This window comes from Nicotiana sylvestris, chromosome 5 (genome assembly GCF_000393655.2).
Source record: "Nicotiana sylvestris chromosome 5, ASM39365v2, whole genome shotgun sequence".
NCBI classification, from domain to species: domain Eukaryota; kingdom Viridiplantae; phylum Streptophyta; class Magnoliopsida; order Solanales; family Solanaceae; genus Nicotiana; species Nicotiana sylvestris.
In genome coordinates this window covers 18,887,448-18,907,552 of record NC_091061.1, presented here as the reverse complement: position 1 = coordinate 18,907,552, position 20,105 = coordinate 18,887,448, and the positions used below count along the sequence as shown (strand labels likewise).

Below are 20,105 nucleotides of genomic sequence, written 5' to 3'. Positions count from 1 at the left end.
ACTCGGTAAGCTGTGAATATTGTTCGGGGGCTCCCGGGCATAATACTGAGAAGTGTTGGAAGTTGAAGACTGTCGTACAAGATCTTATTGACACAAATAGGATCGAGGTCTAGGAGCCAGAGACACCTAACATCAATCAGAACTCGTTGTCGGCACACCATGAAGCTCACATGATCGAACTAGTGCACGAAGGAGGGAAGCTCAAGAAGCCCTCACAAACGGTAATGATGATCCGTGCCAGTCTGAAAGAAAAGTCAATCAGTGGAAAAGCGATAGTACAGTCGGAAAGGGTAGAAGGCAAGCCAGTGGTGGTGATGGGGAAGAGTTCGTCTGATGTTGCCAAGAATCCAGAGCCAGTCAAAGTAACGGTGCAAGGGATATTAAGCAAGCCAGTAGCCGTGAAGGGGGCATGCACAGGACCAGTTGTTATCAGGCCAGTAATACAGTTGCCGATAATCAGCGAGAAAGCTATGCCATGGAGCTACAGTCAGGTAATGGTAATGCATAAGGGGAAGGAAGTTGTGGAGGAAATATGTGAGGCACAGGGGTTAACTCGTTCGGTAAGGTGTTTTGCTCCCGCGGAGTTAAGAAGAGCCAATCTAGTAGCGACAAAGAATCCAGTTACCGAGGAAGAGGTGGAAGAATTTTTAAAGAAAATAAAGGCACAAGATTACTCCATTGTGGAGCAGTTAAGGAAGACCCCGGCACAGATCTCATTGTTATCCTTGTTGATCCATTCAGATGAGCACCACAGGGTATTGATGAGAATTCTGAACGAAGCCCATGTTCCGGATAAGATCTCTGTGAACCATCTGGAGAAAATAGCAAATACGATTTTTGAGGTCAACAGGGTCACTTTTTCAGACGATGAGTTGCCCGTGGAGGGTACGGAACATAATAGAGCCCTCTATTTGACTGTGAAGTGTGAAGACTCGGTGGTCACTCGAGTACTGATTGATAACGGTTCCAGTGCCAATATTTGTCCTTTGACCACCTTGAACAAACTGAAGGTCGATTGTGATAGATTTCACAAGAACAGCATCTATGTTCGAGGGTTTGATAGGGGTGGTACAAACACAGTGGGTGACATCATACTTGAATTAACAATTGGTCCGGTCGAGTTCACCATGGAGTTTCAAGTGTTAGACGTGGCAATGTCATATAATCTTCTGTTGGGGCGACCCTGGATCCACGCCGCCAAAGCAGTGCCTTCTACATTACATCAGATGGTCAAATTCGAGTGGGATAGGCAAGAGATCGTAGTACATGGGGAAGACAATGCAAGCGCCGTAAGTGATGCCATCATACCCTTCATAGAGACTGATGATGATAAGGGACTGTGGGTTTACCAGGTTTTCGATGCGGTTTTAGTAGACAAAGTTCCCAAAGGTGAAAGCATCCCACTTCCCAAAATAGCGGTTGCAACTGTCATGGTAGCCTTGGAGATGTTGAAGAACAGGTTTGTGCCAGGCAAAGGTTTAGGGGCTGATCTTCAGGGTATTGTTTAGCCGGTTTCTTTGCCCAAAAATCTGGATACCTTTGGGTTGGGGTTCAAGCCTACAACGGCGGATGTGAGACAGACCCACAAGTTGAAGAAAAGAGTCGGGGTCCTTCCCAAGCCAATCCCGCGCCTATCCAGATCACTTGTCAGGGCAGGTATCAGAAAGTTGTCGGTCCCGAAAGTTCTCGGACCACTGATTGGGCCAGATGGAGATTTGAATGAGGGCTTTGAAAGGATGTTCGCCGATATCAACATGATAGAAGCTGGAGAAGGGTCCAGTAGGTTAGATGTACAGTTTGTGGGGCCTAGGGCAAATATCAACAATTGGATGGCTACTCCCCTTCCTACCCGGAGGGAGTCTTGGTAGTGGGCTCTGATTTTTCTTTCTTACTTTTTTTTTGGATTATTCAGGGTTGTAATCCAGTTTTGTTTTGTATTCGGCAAAGTGTGAAACTCTGTTATCACGTATTTTTTTTAAAAAAAAGTGAAAGCTTTTCTCTTCTTATTTTGTTTTAACATTGTTTTCTTCTTTTCTCTTTCTGAACAGTTCTCTTTATATTGGTTCTAATGACATGGCATGCACAACGAATCTTCAACCCAATCTAAAAAATCAATCTGATTCCGAACAAATTGTACAAGAGGTCGATTATGATGATGAATCGGAATACGATGAGGATAAAGCCTTCGAAGAGATAAACAGAGAGTTAAGCCAGTTTGAAGAGAAATCCAAGCCCAACTTAAATGACACAGAAGCCATCAATTTAGGGGATGTAGATGATATCAGGAAAACTAAAATAAGCATCCACATTGCACCGAATATCAGGGAAGAACTAATCAAAGCACTTATTGAGTTCAAAGACGTTTTTGCATGGTCGTATGATGACATGCCGGGGTTAAGCACGGATTTAGTGGTTCACAAATTGCCCATTAACCCGGTATGCCCTCCCGTCAAGCAGAAATTGAGGAAGTTCAAAACAGACATGAGTGTGAAGATTAAAGAGGAAGTAACCAAGCAGCTGCAAGCAAAGGTTATTCGGGTCACTCGATATCCTGATTGGTTGGCTAATGTGGTGCCAGTGCCGAAGAAAGATGGGAAGATCAGGGTGTGTGTCGATTACCGCAATCTGAACAGGGCAAGCCCAAAGGATAACTTTCCATTACCCAACATCCATATCTTGATCGATAATTGTGCCGGACGTGAGATCGGGTCTTTTGTGGATTGCTATGCTGGGTATCATCAGATTCTGATGGATGAAGAAGATGCGGAAAAGACGGCTTTCATTACGCCGTGGGGGACTTATTGCTATCGGGTAATGCCATTTGGTTTGAAGAATGCTGGGGCAACGTACATGAGAGCAATGACTACTGTGTTTCATGACATGATACACAAAGAGATTGAGGTATACGTGGACGATGTGATCATAAAATCCAAGCATCAGGAAGACCACGTAGCAGACCTAAGGAAGTTTTTCCAAAGACTTCGAAGGTACGATATTAAGCTCAACCCGATCAAATGTGCATTTGGTGTTCCATCTAGAAAGCTGTTGGGATTCATCGTCAGTCGGCGAGGCATTAAGTTGGACCCATCAAAGATCAAATCCATCCAGGATTTGCCACCGCCGAAGAACAAGACAAAAGTAATGAGTCTGTTGGGAAGGTTGAATTATATCAGCAGGTTTATTGCTCAACTCACAGCAACTTGTGAACCCATTTTTCGGCTACTGAAGAAAGATGATGCGGTAGAATGGACGGTAGAATGTCAGGAAGCATTTGACCAAATCAAAGGATATTTATCAAATCCACCTGTGTTGGTTCCACCAGAGCCAGGAAGACCGTTAATTCTTTATCTAACGGTCCTAGAGAATTTGTTTGGTTGCATACTAGGGTTACACGACATTACAGGAAGGAAGGAGCAAGCCATCTATTATCTCAGCAAGAAGTTTACAGGCTATGAGGTTAAGTACACTCAACTCGAGAAGACATGTTGCGCCCTAACTTGGGTGGCCCAGAAATTGAAGCATTATCTGTCATCATATACTACTTATCTCATTTCACGCTTGGATCCACTGAAGTATATTTTCCAGAAGCCTATGCCCACAAGGAGATTGGCAAAATGGCAGATCTTACTCACAGAATTCGACATCGTCTATGTGACGAGGACGGCCATGAAGGCCCAAACATTGGCTGATCACTTGGCTGAGAATCCTGTTGATGAAGAATACGAGCCCTTGAGGACGTACTTTCCTGATGAAAAAGTGATGCATATAAATGAGTTGGAAATGACCAAGGAACCAGTATGGAAACTTTTTTTCGATGGAGCCGCAAATGCGAAGGGAGTTGGAATAGGAGCGGTACTTATTTCTGAAACAGGACATCATTATCCTGTTACGGCTCAGCTGCGTTTCTATTGTACCAACAACATGGCTGAGTATGAGGCATGCATTTTGGGTCTATGGCTAGCTGCAAACATGGATGTCCAGGACGTCTTAGTCTTGGGAGACTCGGACCTCCTGGTGCATCAGATTCAGGGTAAATGGGAAACAAAGGATTTGAAGCTCATACCATATCGACAATGTTTGCACGATCTGAGCAAGCGATTTCGATTAGTGGAGTTCAGACACATCCCAAGAGTTCATAATGAGATTGCCGATGCTTTGGCCACCTTAGCATCAATGTTGCACCACCCAGACAAAATTCATGTTGACCCGTTGCATATTCAGGTTCGTGGTCAGCATGCTTATTGCAACATGTTAGAGGAAGAACTGGATGGCGAACCATGGTTCTATGATGTCAAGGAATACCTCAGGATGGGGATATACCCTGAGCAGGCCACCGGAGATCAAAAGAGAGCCATTCGGCGACTGACAAATGGATTTTTCCTCAGTGGAGGAGTGTTGTACAAAAGTACACCAGATTTGGGATTGCTGAGATGTGTAGATGCTAGTCAAGCCACGACAGTTATGACAGAGGTACATGCTGGAGTTTGTGGGCCACATATGAGCGGATATGTATTGGCGAAGAAGATTCTTCGAGCAGGGTACTATTGGCTCACTATGGAGCGTGATTGTATCAGTTTCGTGCGAAAATGCCATCAGTGTCAGATACACGGAGACCTGATTCATTCTCCGCCGACAGAATTGCATACAATGTCAGCACCATGACCATTTGTTTCCTGGGGCATGGATGTCATTGGACCTATTGAGCCGGCAGCTACCAATGGTCATAGGTTCATTCTGGTGACCAACGATTATTTCACTAAGTGGGTTGAAGCTAAAACTTTCAAGTCGGTAACCAAGAAGGCAGTGTTAGATTTTGTTCATTCCCATATCATCTGTAGAGTTGGGATCCCAAAAGTGATCATCACGGACAATGGTGCTAATCTTAACAGTGGTTTGATGAAAGAAGTATGTCAACAGTTCAATATTACACACCGTAATTCCACACCATATCGTCCCAAGGCGAATGGAGCGGTCGAGGCGGCCAACAAGAACATAAAGAAGATACTGAGGAAGATGGTAGAAGGGTCCAGACAATGGCATGAGAAGTTACCATTGGCATTGTTGGGTTATCTCACTACTGTTCGTACTTCAGTAGGTGCAACTCCTTATTTGTTGGTATACGAAACTGAAGCAGTGATACCAGCAGAAGTTGAAATTCCATCCCTTTGGATTGTCGCTGAGGCTGAGATTGATGATGACGAGTGGGTCAAAACCCGTTTGGAGCAGTTGAACTTGATTGATGAAAAGAGATTGGCAGCTGTGTGTCATGGCCAGTTATATCAAAAGAGAATGGCAAGAGCATACAACAAAAAGGTGCGTCCCCGAAGTTTGAAGTGGGCCAGCAAGTGCTGAAACACATCCTCCCATATCAGGCTGAGGCAAAGGGCAAGTTCGCCCCGAATTGGCAAGGGCCATTCATTGTAACCAGAGTGTTGTCCAATGGCGCTTTATGTTTAACATATATCGAAGGGAAATGCATCAACATGGCCATCAATTCTGACGCAGTTAAGAGATATTATGTATGATTTCTTCCAATGGTAATTGTCGTTTGTTTGCATTTGGCATGGTATCGGAGAATGAAATGACGGAGGTAATTTGTTCTTCCATCCAAACACTTCAACCTTTGCTTCCCCTTTTGAGCCTTATTTATTCTTTCATACTCCTCTTTTGGAATCAGTAATGAAAATGAAAGAAAAAGAGAAGAGAAAAATAATAAAGACAAAAGAAAAGTCACAAGAAAAACAAAGGAATTGGGAACTACGTTTAACCTGATTCCTCAAAAAGGATACGTAGGCGCCTCACAGCTCGGTCATAGTGTAACAAAAATAAAAATCCCCAAGCGAAAAACTGGGGCAGAAGTTGTGTTTGTAATTTTGGGAAGGAAGTTTGATTCCAAGAGTTGTACTGTTTTACCCATCAAAATTATTTTTAACCTTTTGATACCCCTTTTCTTTTAGCCATACACAAAAACACATATTGATGTCCAAAAAAGACCTCCCGATCAGTATCCGAGAAGCACCAAGTCATGCAAATGGAAGTCGAGAATAACACTCTGATCCCCAGCAGAGAAGAGGATCATAAGCTGGAAATGAATTGATAGCCGAAAGAATCCCCAACAGAGAGAGTCATATCGGTAACACTCCAATCCCCAGATGGAAGAAATAAAATAAAATGAGAGAGTCTTATTGGTGAAAACCTCCACAGGCACCATAAGGCGACGTAAGTTGAGAGAAATAAAACGAGAGAGTCTTATCGGTGAAAACCTTCACAGGCACCATAAGGCGACGGGAGTTTAGGGAAATGAGAGAGTCTTATTAGTGAAAACCACTCGAAGGGCACTATGAGGTGACAAGAGGTCAAAAGAGGCAAACAAGATAAGATTGACGGAAAGGATCCGTCGAGGCATCAAGCAGTGCAAAGATGTTGAGTCGACAAAAGAATTAGGCGCTTACATATCCCCAACAAAGTAAGGCCATCAAAAAGATTGATTGATATAAATAGACTGGGTTGGTTAATCCAAAATGCACGACGTGATCATTAGGATCGGTTGTACCATTCAGAAAACTATTCTTCTCTTATTTTCTTGAATTCATCATTTTTATTATTATTTCTTAAAGACTTTATCTCCCCAGCAGTTTGTTTTGAAAAGGATTTTCAGAGCTTATTACCAGTTGCCAAGATGGCGCAAAAACACAAGGTGGATAGGACGGGCCAAAGATAATGCAATGGAATGAGAAAGACGTTCGTTGTAAGACCAAACGATGGATTGGTCTAGGATTTCGGGGAGAATATGGAGAAAAGTGGGAAGCAACAATTGGTGAATAAAGAATCGTCAAGAAACAAGAGCATCCCTGGCAGATTATCGACCAAGTTCCAAGAGAGTCGGACAACACGGAGCAGGGAAAGAAGAGGGGGAAAACCATCACCAGCAGGAACATGATCGCCAGCAGGAATATCATCCCCAACAAATAATCTCATCCCCAGCAAGCTTTGGTGATGTAATGGAACACAAAGCTGGAAAAGGAGAAAGAGAAAACCATCCCCAGCAGGAGTGGCACGATTATTCACCACGTTTTAAACTAACAAAATTTTTTATTTGATTTGAAGCAGGGACAGGAAATGTTATAGATGATGAAAAGACATCATGATACAAGAAAGATTGTCAAACTGGGGCAGAAAATTTTCTTTCATTTTGAAAAATTTCTGGAAGTCCGGTACCCACTTGGGGAAGAAGCAAGATAACACAAGTTTGGGGGAAAATGGTATCCCCGACAATTTTCGGAAGAAGGCCAAACAAGTTTTAAAAGGAAGCAATTTCAGAAGGAAGATAACACAAGTCTTAAGGGAAGTAGTTCCAGTGGAAGGAAAGCACCAGCTTTAAGGGAAGTAGTCTTTGAAGGAGGAAAATAACATATTTTTAAATAAAACACCGGTGTTATCCCCAGCAGTTTTCAGAGGAATGAAACACCAGCTTTGAGGGAAGCAGTTCTGAAAGAAGATGGTTCAAGTTAGAAGGAAAATGGTTCAGGAGGCAGGAAGGAACAATAGCAATAAGATGCATTTTTATGAAGTAGTTGAAGTCAGGAGCCCACCTGGAGAATGGAGGTATTATATTTTTAAGAAGTAGTTGAAGTCAGGAGCCCGCCTGGAGAATGGAGGTACTATCTTTTTAAGTCATAATAGAAGTTAGGCGCCCGCTTGGAGAATAGAGGTGTTATATTTTCAAGTCGTTGTTGAAGTCAGGCGCCCGCCTGGAGAATGGAGGTATTATATTTTTAAGAAGTAGTCGAAGTCAGGAGCCCGCCTGTTAGAACGGAGGTTGTTATATTTGAAGTTGATGAAGTCAGGAGCCCACCTGTAGAACGGAGGTTGTTATATTTTAAGAAATTGTTGAGGTCAGGAACCCGCCTGGAGAATGGAGGTATTATATTTTTAAAAAGTAGTCGAAGTCAGGGGCCCGCCTGGAAAATGGACGTATTATTTTGGAGAAATGGTTTATTGAAGTCAGGAGCCTGCCTGTAGAACGGAGGTTGTTATATTTTTAAGTTGAAGAAGTCAGGAGCCCGCCTATAGAACGGAGGTTGTTATATTTTGAAGTTGATGAAGTCAGGAGCCCGCCTGTAGAACGGAGGTTGTTATATTTTAAGTTAAAGGAGTCAGGAGCCCGCCTGTAGAACGGAGGTTGTTATGTTTTAAGTTGATGAAGTCAGAAGCCTGCCAGTAGAATGGAGGTTGTTATATTTTAAGAAATTGTTGAGGTCAGGAACCCACCTGGAGAATGGAGGTATTATATTTTTAAGAAGTAGTCGAAGTCAGGGGCCCGCCTGGAAAATGGAGGTATTATTCTGGAGAAATGGTTTATTGAAGTCAGGAGCCCGCCTGTAGAACGGAGGTTGTTATATTTTTAAGTTGAAGAAGTCAGGAGCCCGCTTGTAGAACGGAGGTTGTTATATTTTGAAGTTGATGAAGTCAGAAGCCCGCCTGTAGAATGGAGGTTGTTATATTTTAAGTTAAAGGAGTCAGGAGCCCGCCTGTAGAACGGAGGTTGTTATGTTTTTAAGTTGAAGAAGTCAGGAGCCCGCCTGTAGAACGGAGGATGTTATATTTTGAAGTTGATGAAGTCAGGAGCCCGCCTGTAGAACGGATGTTGTTATATTTTAAGTTAAAGGAGTCAGGAGCCCGCCTGTAGAACGGAGGTTGTTATGTTTTAAGTTGAAGAAGTCAGGAGCCCGCCTGTTAGAATGGAGGTTGTTATATTTGAAGTTGATGAAGTCAGGAACCCGCCTGGAGAATGGAAGTGTTATATTTTTAAGTCATTGTTGAAGTCAGGAGCCCGCCTGGAGAATGGAGGTGTTATATTTTTAAGTTGTGTTGGAAGTCAGGAGCCCGCCTGAAGAATGGAGGTTGTTATCATTACAAGTTGCAGATGAAGTCAGGAGCCCGCCGGGAGAATGGAGGTATTATATTTTTAAGAAGTAGCTGAAGTCAGGAGCCCGCCTGTAGAACGGAGGTTGTCATATTTTAAGTTGAAGGGGTCAGGAGCCCGCCTGTAGAATGGAGGTGTTTACTTTAAAGTTGTTGTTGAAGTCAGGAGCTCGCCTGGAGAATAGAGGCTGATTTATTTGCAAGGTCGCTATTGGAGTCAGGAGCCCGCCTGTAGAACAAAGGAGTATACATTCAAGTTGAAGTCAGGAGCCCGCCTGCAGAACAGAAGAATACATTTCAAAATCAAGTCAGAAGTCAGTAATGCGGAGGGTTACAACAAAAATACCCCCAGCATGAATCCCATTTCAGAAATCATAAAGAAGACTACAAGAGCAAGTCGAAGATAGATAAGATTCTGTAATCATTAGTTTAATCTAGCTTTTTGTTTTCTTTCTAGCAATAGTGTAATAAGGAGGTTGGAAAGCAGTAGTAACAGCATGCAACAACAGTAACAGCAACGTTGCAGTCCCATGGTAGTCCCAGCTACCAAAACTTCCCGAACTACATTAACCTGATTCCCTTTTAGCTAGGGATATGTAGGAAACCTGTGAAGCAAAAGTTCGGTTAAATCTTTTCAAAAATGCTTCACACGGCGTATTCTAACGGGAAAAAATCGCTCATATCCGCTCACTTTATCTTTGCACGAAAACTCTTTGTGTTTTCGGACAAAGAGGGGCAGCTGTGAGCACGTGATTTTTGCTTCACGAAAACTACTCCAAAAGAAATCGAAAAATAAAACAAATTGCCTTTGGGTACAATTTTGAGAATTTTGCGTGACATTTTGGATAATTATTTTTGTCTGTGAATGTTTACCTTGTTTTAATTAATTGAAAAATATCAAAATACCTGTTGCGTGCATATTTAGGATTTAATTATGCATTTTTAAATTAATTAAATCATGTCCTATTTTAAAGAATGAAAATCACAAAAATATGAATTTTTGGTAGCTTTGTCATTTTTATTGTTTAATTGTGTGATTTTATTTTAATCAATATTTGATCTTGTGTGTTAATTATTGTTAAGGGTTAATTAATATCTTTTTAAAATAATCTTGGTTTTACAATTTAATTTAGGAATTTTGATTTTTAGGAATTAAAAGAAAATGAAAGGAAAAAAGAAAAGAGTGAAAATTGGGCCAAATCGGAACTAGGCCAATTTCAATGCAAAATTAGGCCTAAATCATATCAAACGATCCAATCCAATAGGCCTGGTCTCTCAGACAGTCCAAACGACGTCGTTTCGGCGCCTCAGACCTAAGCCGTTGATTTGTTTCCATCAGACGGCTCAGTTCAACCCAACATTATTTGAAACGATGCCGTTTTAGGCAAGTTAATCCGAGCCGTCCGTTTCCAATGATCTAACGGTCCTAACCTTCCCCCATAACCCGGTCCATTTCAACCCGGGTCGACCCAGTCTCGATGCAAGACCAAACGTCACTGTTTCCTTTAAGTGAATTGATCCAGGCCGTTGATCGTGCTTGATCCAACGGCCAAGATTAAACCACCCCCTCCGTATATAACCCTAATCCCTTACCCCACGCCCCAAACCAAACCCCCCTCACCCCATCGTCTCTCTCAAGCTCAGAGACGGATCAGACCCAAACCCTAGCCGCCATTGTTACACCTCCGCCTGAAACCCGACGGCAACAACGCCGCCGGTCACCAAATTAACACCCCTAAGCCATCTGACCACCCTCGTTACAGATCCGCTAACCGTTTGCCTCGAATCAACCTCCAGCTTCTCGAATCTTCAATAGAAGATTTGAGCAGAACCTAAACCTACCCCAACCAGTCCCAAACTCATACCGGACATCTCCCTGACCTCCCTCATCACCAAACCACTGATGGTTTGGTTCGAATCAGACCAGAACCGTTCGAACCCCAAATTGAACCCCCAAGAACCCTAGAAAACCAAAGGTTGAAATTTGTCCAAATTAAAGGAAGTTGGGTGGACCTTAGTCGAAGTGTTCTCAGTTGAGAACACTCGATTAAGGTCTGTTCGACCTCAATTAAAGGTCTGAGTCAGAGTCCAAGTCAAGGCCGTCCAGTTTCTGAGTTAGGAGGTATTTCTTCTGTTTCCCTGTTTGTTTTTCATGTTTCGTTGTTTGTTTGTTAAGATGAGTTCAAATTCGTCTTTTATCGATTACTCTTTTCTTTTTCCAGTCAGACCTTTTATTTGGTCCAATCTTATCATTGCTTCTGTTTGTTGTCGATTGTTATATGTTATAATTTGTGTAATCGATTGAATAAGTGTCGTCGATTAGTCTGGTATGCTTGAATGTTAGATTAGCATGATAATAGTTTAATTTTTGGTTCATTCCAGTAGGTTTACCCTCTTGTTTATTTTCTGTTCTAATTTTGTGTTGAGATAAGCCTGTTGGTATCATTTGTTTCAAATTGTTCCAATTTCCCTTTCTCATTGTTATTCACCATGTTTTTTCATATAAGTCAGTTTGTTTTCATTCAGTATGTTGACAGTGTTCATTTGTTCTTGTTTAGGTTTAATCTAGAAGTGTGTTAGTTTAATCACTGAATCTTTATTTTGATGATATTTGGTCTGAATTGAGTTTCAAGCTTAAATTGTGATTTAAGTTTAATGAATCTTAATGTTGTTCTTATTTGAATCTGATCTTGAATGTTGGTATGAATCTGACCATGATGAACTGATTCCTAAGTGTTGTCAATTGGGAGTTAGTCTTATATGATTTGATTAGTCAATTGTTAGGATTTCTCACTTAAGATTGGTTATAGCTGCTATAGTTTGGTTAATTGATTAGAAGGATTGGATATAACCGATGGGGTATAATGGTAATTTCAGTAATTTCAGGGACTTTAGGAGGGTATTTTGGGATTGAAAGGTTTGAAATTGGTTTAAGTTGAATGTTCTGACAGTAGGGTACTAAAGTACCATTAAACTAATGAATTGTTTAAATGCTAATGGGGAACAAAACATAATGGTGGGGGGAAGGTTGAAAGGAAATAGATTAAGAAATAGGTGCTCATGCCTATTTGAATTTAAATAAAGGGAAGGACAAGGGATAATGGGAAAAACATACTCTAGTGGGGAACAAGTGAATTAAAAGGAGAACAAAACATGTAGTAGTAGGGAGAAATACTTTCCTAATTAGCTAAGTGCTCCTTAGAGCTGGAAAGGGGCTGAGGTTTGGTTATAAATAGGGTCATTCAAAACAGAAAAGGGGCTGATTTTTTGGAGAAGAAAAATCAGTTCTCTTTCAGTTTTTTTTAGAGAGTCTAGGCTGGATTTTGACATCAGAAATTCAGAGTTTAAGAGTGAAATACAAGTTGAGTTTTTACCCTAAAGAGTTCAATAGGTTGAGAGCTAAATACTGAAAAGTGAGGTCTTCTTTACTACTGAAAATCAGAATCAGTTTGTTACTGTTTAATTGAGGTTCTGAGTGTCTTTATTTGAAAATCTGAAAAACAGAAATCAGAAAATCTACTCTCATGTCTCATTTCTGAATACATTCTGTTCCTATCTGTGAATTGCTTGGTATTTTCTGGTTTCACTCCTGGGTTTTGGATTTCTTGTGCTGGGTGTTGTTTCTGCTGGTTGTTGCTCTGTTCTTTGCTGTGGTGTTGATGTATTGTATACTACTGCTGCTGCTAACCTGCCTTTCATCTTCTTCTTCTTCTGCTATTCTCGATTCCAGGTACACTACTTTGAATCATCTTGGTGTATGCTCATTGAAGCTGAAATAAAATGGCCAGAGGATTTATTGTTCAAACTATAGAATGTTTCTATTCTATTTGATATTAGTTATGTGTTTACTGTTACATGAATAATAAACGACTGTATAATTAGGACTATTTATAAGTTGTTTGGGCTGTTTGATTCCGGGACTGTTTGGACTTTGGAATGTGATTATGTAATAGTCATATGGGTTTAGGTTTTGTTTTTGTAGTATAATTGTTGAAATTAGAAGCAAGCTGCAAGCTGAAACAAGAAAGTGTTTTTTTTGAATTCATGAATTTCACTTGTACTAATAAAATTGAGCTGAAATCAGTAAGTATGGGTTTAGATGCGGTTATTGATTAAGAGTGCATTCGTTATTCATATTTTGTTAAGAATCAAACTTGTATCTATGGATTCTTATAAAATTCTCTTTTATATATTTTATAATGTGTATATCTATGTACGTTTTAGACAATGTTGTCATTGGTGAGTGTTGTAGTTTAGACAAGTAATATATTTTAGTTGTAATAATAATGTTATGGTACATGTTTTCAATCTGATAGTAATAGGCCATTGTCAATAGTTAAAACGAGATTGGAAATTAATGGTAATGTGTTATTAAGCTAATAATTGTAATCATTGTTAATGAGTTAATCGATCAGGAAAGTTGTGCTTGGATTTGGAGCTGAAAGCTGGTTGTTCCACGGGTAGGCCTCGGAGGCCCGATGCGGATTAATTATAAGTTTCTTTCTTAAATGGGGAAGTGGCTCTTAAAACAAATTAATTAGGACCTTTTTTTACTTTAGAGACAATAAAAATAGCAAAATTATAGTTGCTTTAGGCTTACCCTTTTAAAAATAAGTGAGGCGTGCCTCGCCGAATAAATTACAAATTGCGGGGCCCTCAACGGATAGTTATTTCAAATGCTTAGATTTCGAGACAGGCCGCATAGCGAACTTTACGACTTTTCTCAAAATAACAACGCGTTAGTATCTTTAGACGCGTATTTAATAATGTTATCTTCCTAAACTCGGGTGCACATTTATGTGACCCAAATCCAAATCTCAACGAAGTTGGAACGTATCGAAAATTGCGGGTACATTTATGTGGCGCAATTCGAGATGCATTCTCACGACGTTGCAATTCTTTAAATAATAAATGATAAAAGCGGTTCAGGGTTAAAATTGGTACATAGGTTCAAAAATGTATTAAAATCAGATAAATAAGCCAAATATGACAGTTGAGTGACCGTGCTAGAACCACGGAACTCGGGAATGCCTAACACCTTCTCCTGGGTTAACAGAATTCCTTACTCGGATTTCTGGTTCGCGGACTGTAATACGGAGTCAATCTTTTCCTCGATTCGGGATTCAACCGGTGACTTGGGACACCATAAATCTCCTAAGTGGTGACTCTGAATCTTTAAATAAAATCCCGTTTCGATTGTCCTTTAATTCGAAAAACTCCCTCTGTGCTCTTTACGGGGGAGCGGGTGAAAAAGGAGGTGTGACACCCTCCTCAGACCCCACTTGTGGAATTACACTGGGTATGTTGTTGTTGTTGTATCTACTAAACAAAGCAGACGGGCTACAAAAACAATGGAAGTATTGTACTTCAGCTTGAGCCTATGGTTGTCTTGTTGAATTGCCCACTCTAAAACAATTTGTAACACTTGTTGTCAAGTTGATTGCGGTAGATTGTCGCTAATTTTATTTTCATCTTGTAGTTAGTTGGTATATATCAAGAAAATAATTTATTCATCTTAATTTTTAAATCCACGAAATATTGATCAAGGTCAAACATCGAATGGTGTGTGTGGAGCAATTATTTTGATGAATAATAACTTCTGTGCCATTAGACCCTAACACCAGAAATGTCAATCATAATCACACAAATGTCTAGACATGAAATCATACACATAATATCCCACATAACTATTAATTTTTAAAAGAAGTTCATAAGATTATAAACTTATTTCAAACTCTTGGATATAAGAATGACCTTTGATTATATTGAACAAATATAGCTACCACAAATTGAGACAAAATCAGCAAATTTTCAGCATCAGAGACAAAATTAAAATATGGCGGAATACCTCACCTCCCCCTCCCCTAAACTTGACACGAATTATTAGTTACACTCCTAAACTATTCGTGGTCTTAATTATCCCCCTAAACTCGGCCTTCTGAGAGCTATAACCTCCCTGGACGCTTATGTGGCAAAAAAGGTAGGTGCACTCTCTTTTAAGCACGTGGGAGTGAAGAAAAATTGAAAAATCAACTTCCAAGTGTAACGACCCGGCCGGTCGTTTTAAGAATAAATGCCCAGATCCCTTATTAACTGCTTTCTCTGTATTCGCTTATGCTATTTTGATTTGCCGGAATGATTTGTTTTGAGTTTCGGAGTGTTTTGGGACACTTAATCCCTAAAAGAGAGTTTAAGCTTTAGAATTTGGACCGTAGTCGAAGCAGTGTGAAGACGGGCTCAGAATGGAGTTCTGTTGGTTACGTTAGCTCCGTTGGGTGATTCAGGCTTAGGGGCGTGTTCGGATTGTGTTTTGGAGGTCCATAGCTTATTTAGGCTTGAAATGCCGAAAGTTGAATTTTTGAAGTTTCCGGTTCGATAGTGTGATTTTGATATCGGGGTCGGAATGAAATTCCGGAAGTTGGAGTAGCTCTGTAGTGTTGAATGTGACCTGCTTGCAAATTTCAGGTCATTTGGACGATGTTTGATAGACTTTTTGATCGAAAGTGTAATTTGAGAGTTTTTTGAGATCTTAGGCATGAATCCGATGTTAAATTGGTGTTTTGATGTTGTTTTGAGCGTTCCGAAGGTTGGAACAAGTTTAAATGATGTTTTAGGATTGGTTGGCAGGTTTGGTTGAGGTCCCGGGGGCCTCGGATGAGTTTCGGGTGCTTAACGGAAGTTGAATTGGACTTATGATAAAAATAAAGTTGGTTGAACCTGTCATAATCGCACCTGCATGTATTGGACCGTAGATGTGGCACCGCAGAAGCAGTAGGAGGACCGCAGGTGCGGTCTGAGGCATTTTGAGATTAGACCGCAGATGTGGCCCAGGCACCGCAGAAGCGGCAGCGCATCTGCGGAAAGAAGTCGCAGGTGCGGAAATCCCCGTTTAATGAAAAGTCCTCGTTTAAAGAAGTAGAAGAAAGAACACAAGAATCTGAAGGAAGAAGCATAAAGCATATAGCAGATGACAATTTACTGCACATATAGCCAGACACCTCAAACAAAAAAAAGGTGGATTGATCATAGATCTCCCAACCCAATTACCAAAATAATATGGAGATATCTACGGAACAAGGCGGATGGGCTACAAAAACAAGGGAAGTATTGTACTTCAGCTTGAGCCTATGGTTGTCTTGTTGAATTTCGCTGTCTAAAACAATTTGTAACACTTGTTATCAAGTTGATTGCAGTAGATTGTTGCTAATTTTGCTAATATTTCAGCATATAAAAGATTTTCATCTTGTAAGTTAGTTGATATGTATCAAGAAAATAATTTATTCATCTTAATTTTTAAATCCTCGAAATATTGATCAAGGTCAAACATCGAATGGTGTGTGTGGAGCAATTATTTTGATGAATAATAACTTTCTGTGCAATTAGACCCTAACACCAGAAATGTCAATCATAATCACACAAATGTCTAGAAACGAAATCATACACATAATATCCCACATAACTATTAATTTTTAAAAGAAGTTTATAAGATAAAGAACAAAGTATAGCACCCAAATATTCAGGAAAAGAAAACTCATCATAGATCTCTTCTCCTGCTCATTTACAATGACTTCTCCAACACAGCTAGATTCATTGCACTCTTTACTTGTTGCTTCTATTTCTATATAAGCACTGTGCATTACTCACTCAATAATCATCATCCGGCAACTTATTTCCAACTCTTGGATATAAGAAAGACCTTTGATTATATTGAACAAATATAGCTACCACAAACAGAGACAAAATCAGCAATTTTTCAGCATCAGAGACATAATTAAACTAATAACCCCGTGTACATGAAGAGAATCCATAACCACAGTCTGAACCAGAATAATTAAAACAGGTCAAAAGAAACATCAGGAGCTGGAAATGTTCCTACAGTTGTGTATCAGCCGGTCATTTACTCACTACAGAAGAGCATTTCAACATCTTATGTCATTGTGTTGCTAATTAAGGCCAAATCTATCGAAAATATAACAAAAAGATTTCATCTTGCAAAACAAAATAGAAGATCTGTGAGAAATTAGGATGATGAAATCGCAGCAAACAGATCCGTAAAATCCCAATCAAAACACAAAACAGATCAAGCATAAACTCAAGGAGGCAAATAAGAAAACAAACCTGAGCAGCTTTGTAGGGATAACTTCCTTTGAATTATGTTCAGCACCCGTCTTGAACTCGGCCAAATATCAGGGATAACTCCTTTGAATTTTTCGGGTTTAAAACACTAATTAGAATCACCAGAAAAAAATAAGGAAATAAGAGATTTCTAACATATAATCATACCTTTAGACCACTTAAATTTCAGCAAACCAACCAATATTAAGCTGTTAGAAATAGGTGAAGAAAGTAAGCACTGGGATTCAGAAAAAAAAGGATATGTGAGAATTTGAAGTAATTTCCTAAAGACAACTTGGAGGCCGCTACTAGAAAGAAGAATCATATAGAGATTGAGAATTCCAATATTAAAATATACTCATCGACTTCTCTACCATTATCATCTTAGTCTTTGTAATCAATTATGAAAATAATATACATGTCCCTTGTTATGAAAATAATAATACTCCACTTGTCTTGATATTAGTTTAAACATTTAACATCAAATCACCAGCAAAACATTTTAACTACGTCAATAGTTATATAGATGTCAATCAATAGAATCAAATTAACTTCAATAACACTTATCTCTAACTACTTACTACATACATGAACAGAAAACTTGTGTTTCTTATTTCAACTAATGAGGAGATATATACGTAGAATTGAATAATATTACATTTTCTCTATTTATAAATAAAATCAAACCAACATAGAGCTCATTTTTCAATGTTGATATTCTTTTCGATATTCTCGATTTTTCCCAATCATAGCATGTTGACGTGAAGTTCCTAAAATAGATGAAGAGTGGGGAAAAAGTAAGCACTGGGATTCAGAAAGATCTGGTAGTGAGTCGAAGTAACTGGCTATAGACAACTTGAAAGGCCACCAACAGAAAGAAGAATAAAATAGAGATTGGCAATTCCAAGATTAAAATACAGGTCATTGACTTCTGAAGTCTTTTTAATACTCATTATCATCTTAGTCTTTGTAATCAATTGTGAAAATTATATACACCTCTCTGGCCTATAATATTATATACTCCACTTGTCTTGGGATTCTTCTTCTTCATTTTTCCTTTTTTTTTGGGTCAAAACTTGTATCGAGAAGTTGAAGTAATTGGCTAACGACAACTTGAAAAGCCACTTTTAGAAAGGTATTATATCAAATGAGTTTGCTTTTTAAACTAAATAAAATCGAGTTCACAAATTATACCATTGAGTCTGACCTTTTTAGGTTTGTCATCTTCTCTTGATTAATTTTCTCCAAACCCCTTCCTCAATAGTAGCATTTATCCGTTCCAGCAACAATGAAGCAGCATTAAAAACAGCAGATACATCCTCAACATTCAAAGTTCAGTACCAGCAACATTAAATCAGCTTTAGAACACAGCAATTACAGCACGAGCAGCAAATTCCAGCGGCATTTAACCAGCTTAACATACCAGCAATGACAACATTAATTTCAGCACCATGAAAACTGTTCAGAGAATAGTTCACAATTAGCAGCAGATATACTGTTTACCAAAGAAAAAAAAAACAGAATATACCAGAAATACATATCCCAACCCAACCTTTAATTTGAACTCTAGTGTAAGTAAGACGAAGGAGAAAAATTCAACTTTGAATTCAACAGTTAAATCGACAATAACCTGAGAGCAGTTAATTTGAACAGTTAATCTAGAAGCACCAACAACTTTTTAAATTTTACTGATATCCTTTTAAACAAGGTTGTTTCCTAAAACCAAATTAAAAAGCCTTAGATTGGAAATACAATTGTTTTCCAAAAAACAACAAATCCAAAACAGATTTTATCAAAACAAAACCTGAAACCATATTGCTATGATGTGAGGCAAAAGGGACAAAGCTTCTTCTTGAACGAGTAATCCATTGGTTAAAAGGTTAGAATTTAAAATCCTATGTAACATCTATTATTCAGTTAGGTTCTTGTATCAATTGTAATGAATGTGAGGCAAAAAGTACATAAGCTTGCTTTTGCCAAATATTATAATGATCAAGAGGTTAAACTATAGTGTTAAATCTACTGTTCAGTTAGGTTCCCTCTTCCTGTCTAAATCTGTAAAATAAAAACTACAGATACTGAAACTTGGTGTTGATTGGAATCTTGGACCAAAAAAGATAACTGATACTGTAGCATTTTTCTTGTAAAGTTTCTAATAGGACTATATACTTCTTGCGCTGACGAGAAATATTGATTCAGTTCTATATTAGGGGCTTAAGACTTGGCTTGTGAATATTGGAATAGCAAGATGATTATGATGATCCTTGCATTCCCCTAATTTGGTCTGTTTAATCTGCTATTGTACCTGTATTTTCATTCCCGAGTTGTCATTTTAGTGCTATTAATACCCCTTCTATTTACCTTTATAGACTACCATTATATGGACACCTATTCCAGTTAGGCTAATTATCAGAATGATTGATCTAACTGTTGTTAATTTTTGAAATAAGCATCTGCTAATAGAAGATGAGATTGGAACTTGCTACTTTCATGCTTTGCTGTAACTGAAGATTATAGCTGCAAGTCTGCAACACAAGAGTCACAACTCACAAGCTTTATAAGAATCTAATACATCAGATCTGAGATCTCTTTCAGAATTCCATATTTAAACAAAAGAGTCACAAGCTTTAGAAGATGAGAATATACTGAAATTTCGGCTAACATATGCATTTTTATCACTTCTTGATCACACACTAGGATTTTCCGCTTTAGCTTTGCATGGTACATAATGGCCAGATTTGCCTTGACCATTCTAACAAAGTTCTCAATTGGAAAGTAATGTAGCTGTTTAGATAGTTCCACACTCCTTTTCCATTACATTTTCTTTTTGAATGAAACTATAGAGGAGCAACAAATGGTAGGTGTCACACCTCCTTTTTGCGCGCCCGGCCCCGAAGGGTAAATGCGCGAGGGGAGTTTTTCCAATTTAAGTGACAATATTCGAAATGGGATTATTTATTTAATTCAGAGTCGCCACTTGGGAAAGGTTTGGCTTTTGGTGTCCCAAGTCACCGGTTTATCTTGAATCCCAAATCGAGGAAATTTTCGACTTTTCCAAATGAAGT

The 20,105-nt window shown here is 39.2% G+C and overlaps 1 long non-coding RNA gene across 1 annotated transcript; it reads right to left on the bottom strand.

Annotated features, from left to right (window-relative positions):
* Window positions 1–12,329: 12,329 nt before the first annotated feature.
* LOC104249210 (uncharacterized) lies at window positions 12,330–17,620 on the bottom strand. Its single transcript, XR_716662.2, has 3 exons — window positions 17,209–17,620; window positions 17,044–17,124; window positions 12,330–12,695 (listed from the first exon to the last, which is right to left on the bottom strand). It is a non-coding gene; the product is annotated as an uncharacterized lncRNA (long non-coding RNA).
* Between the last annotated feature and the right edge of the window lie 2,485 nt (window positions 17,621–20,105).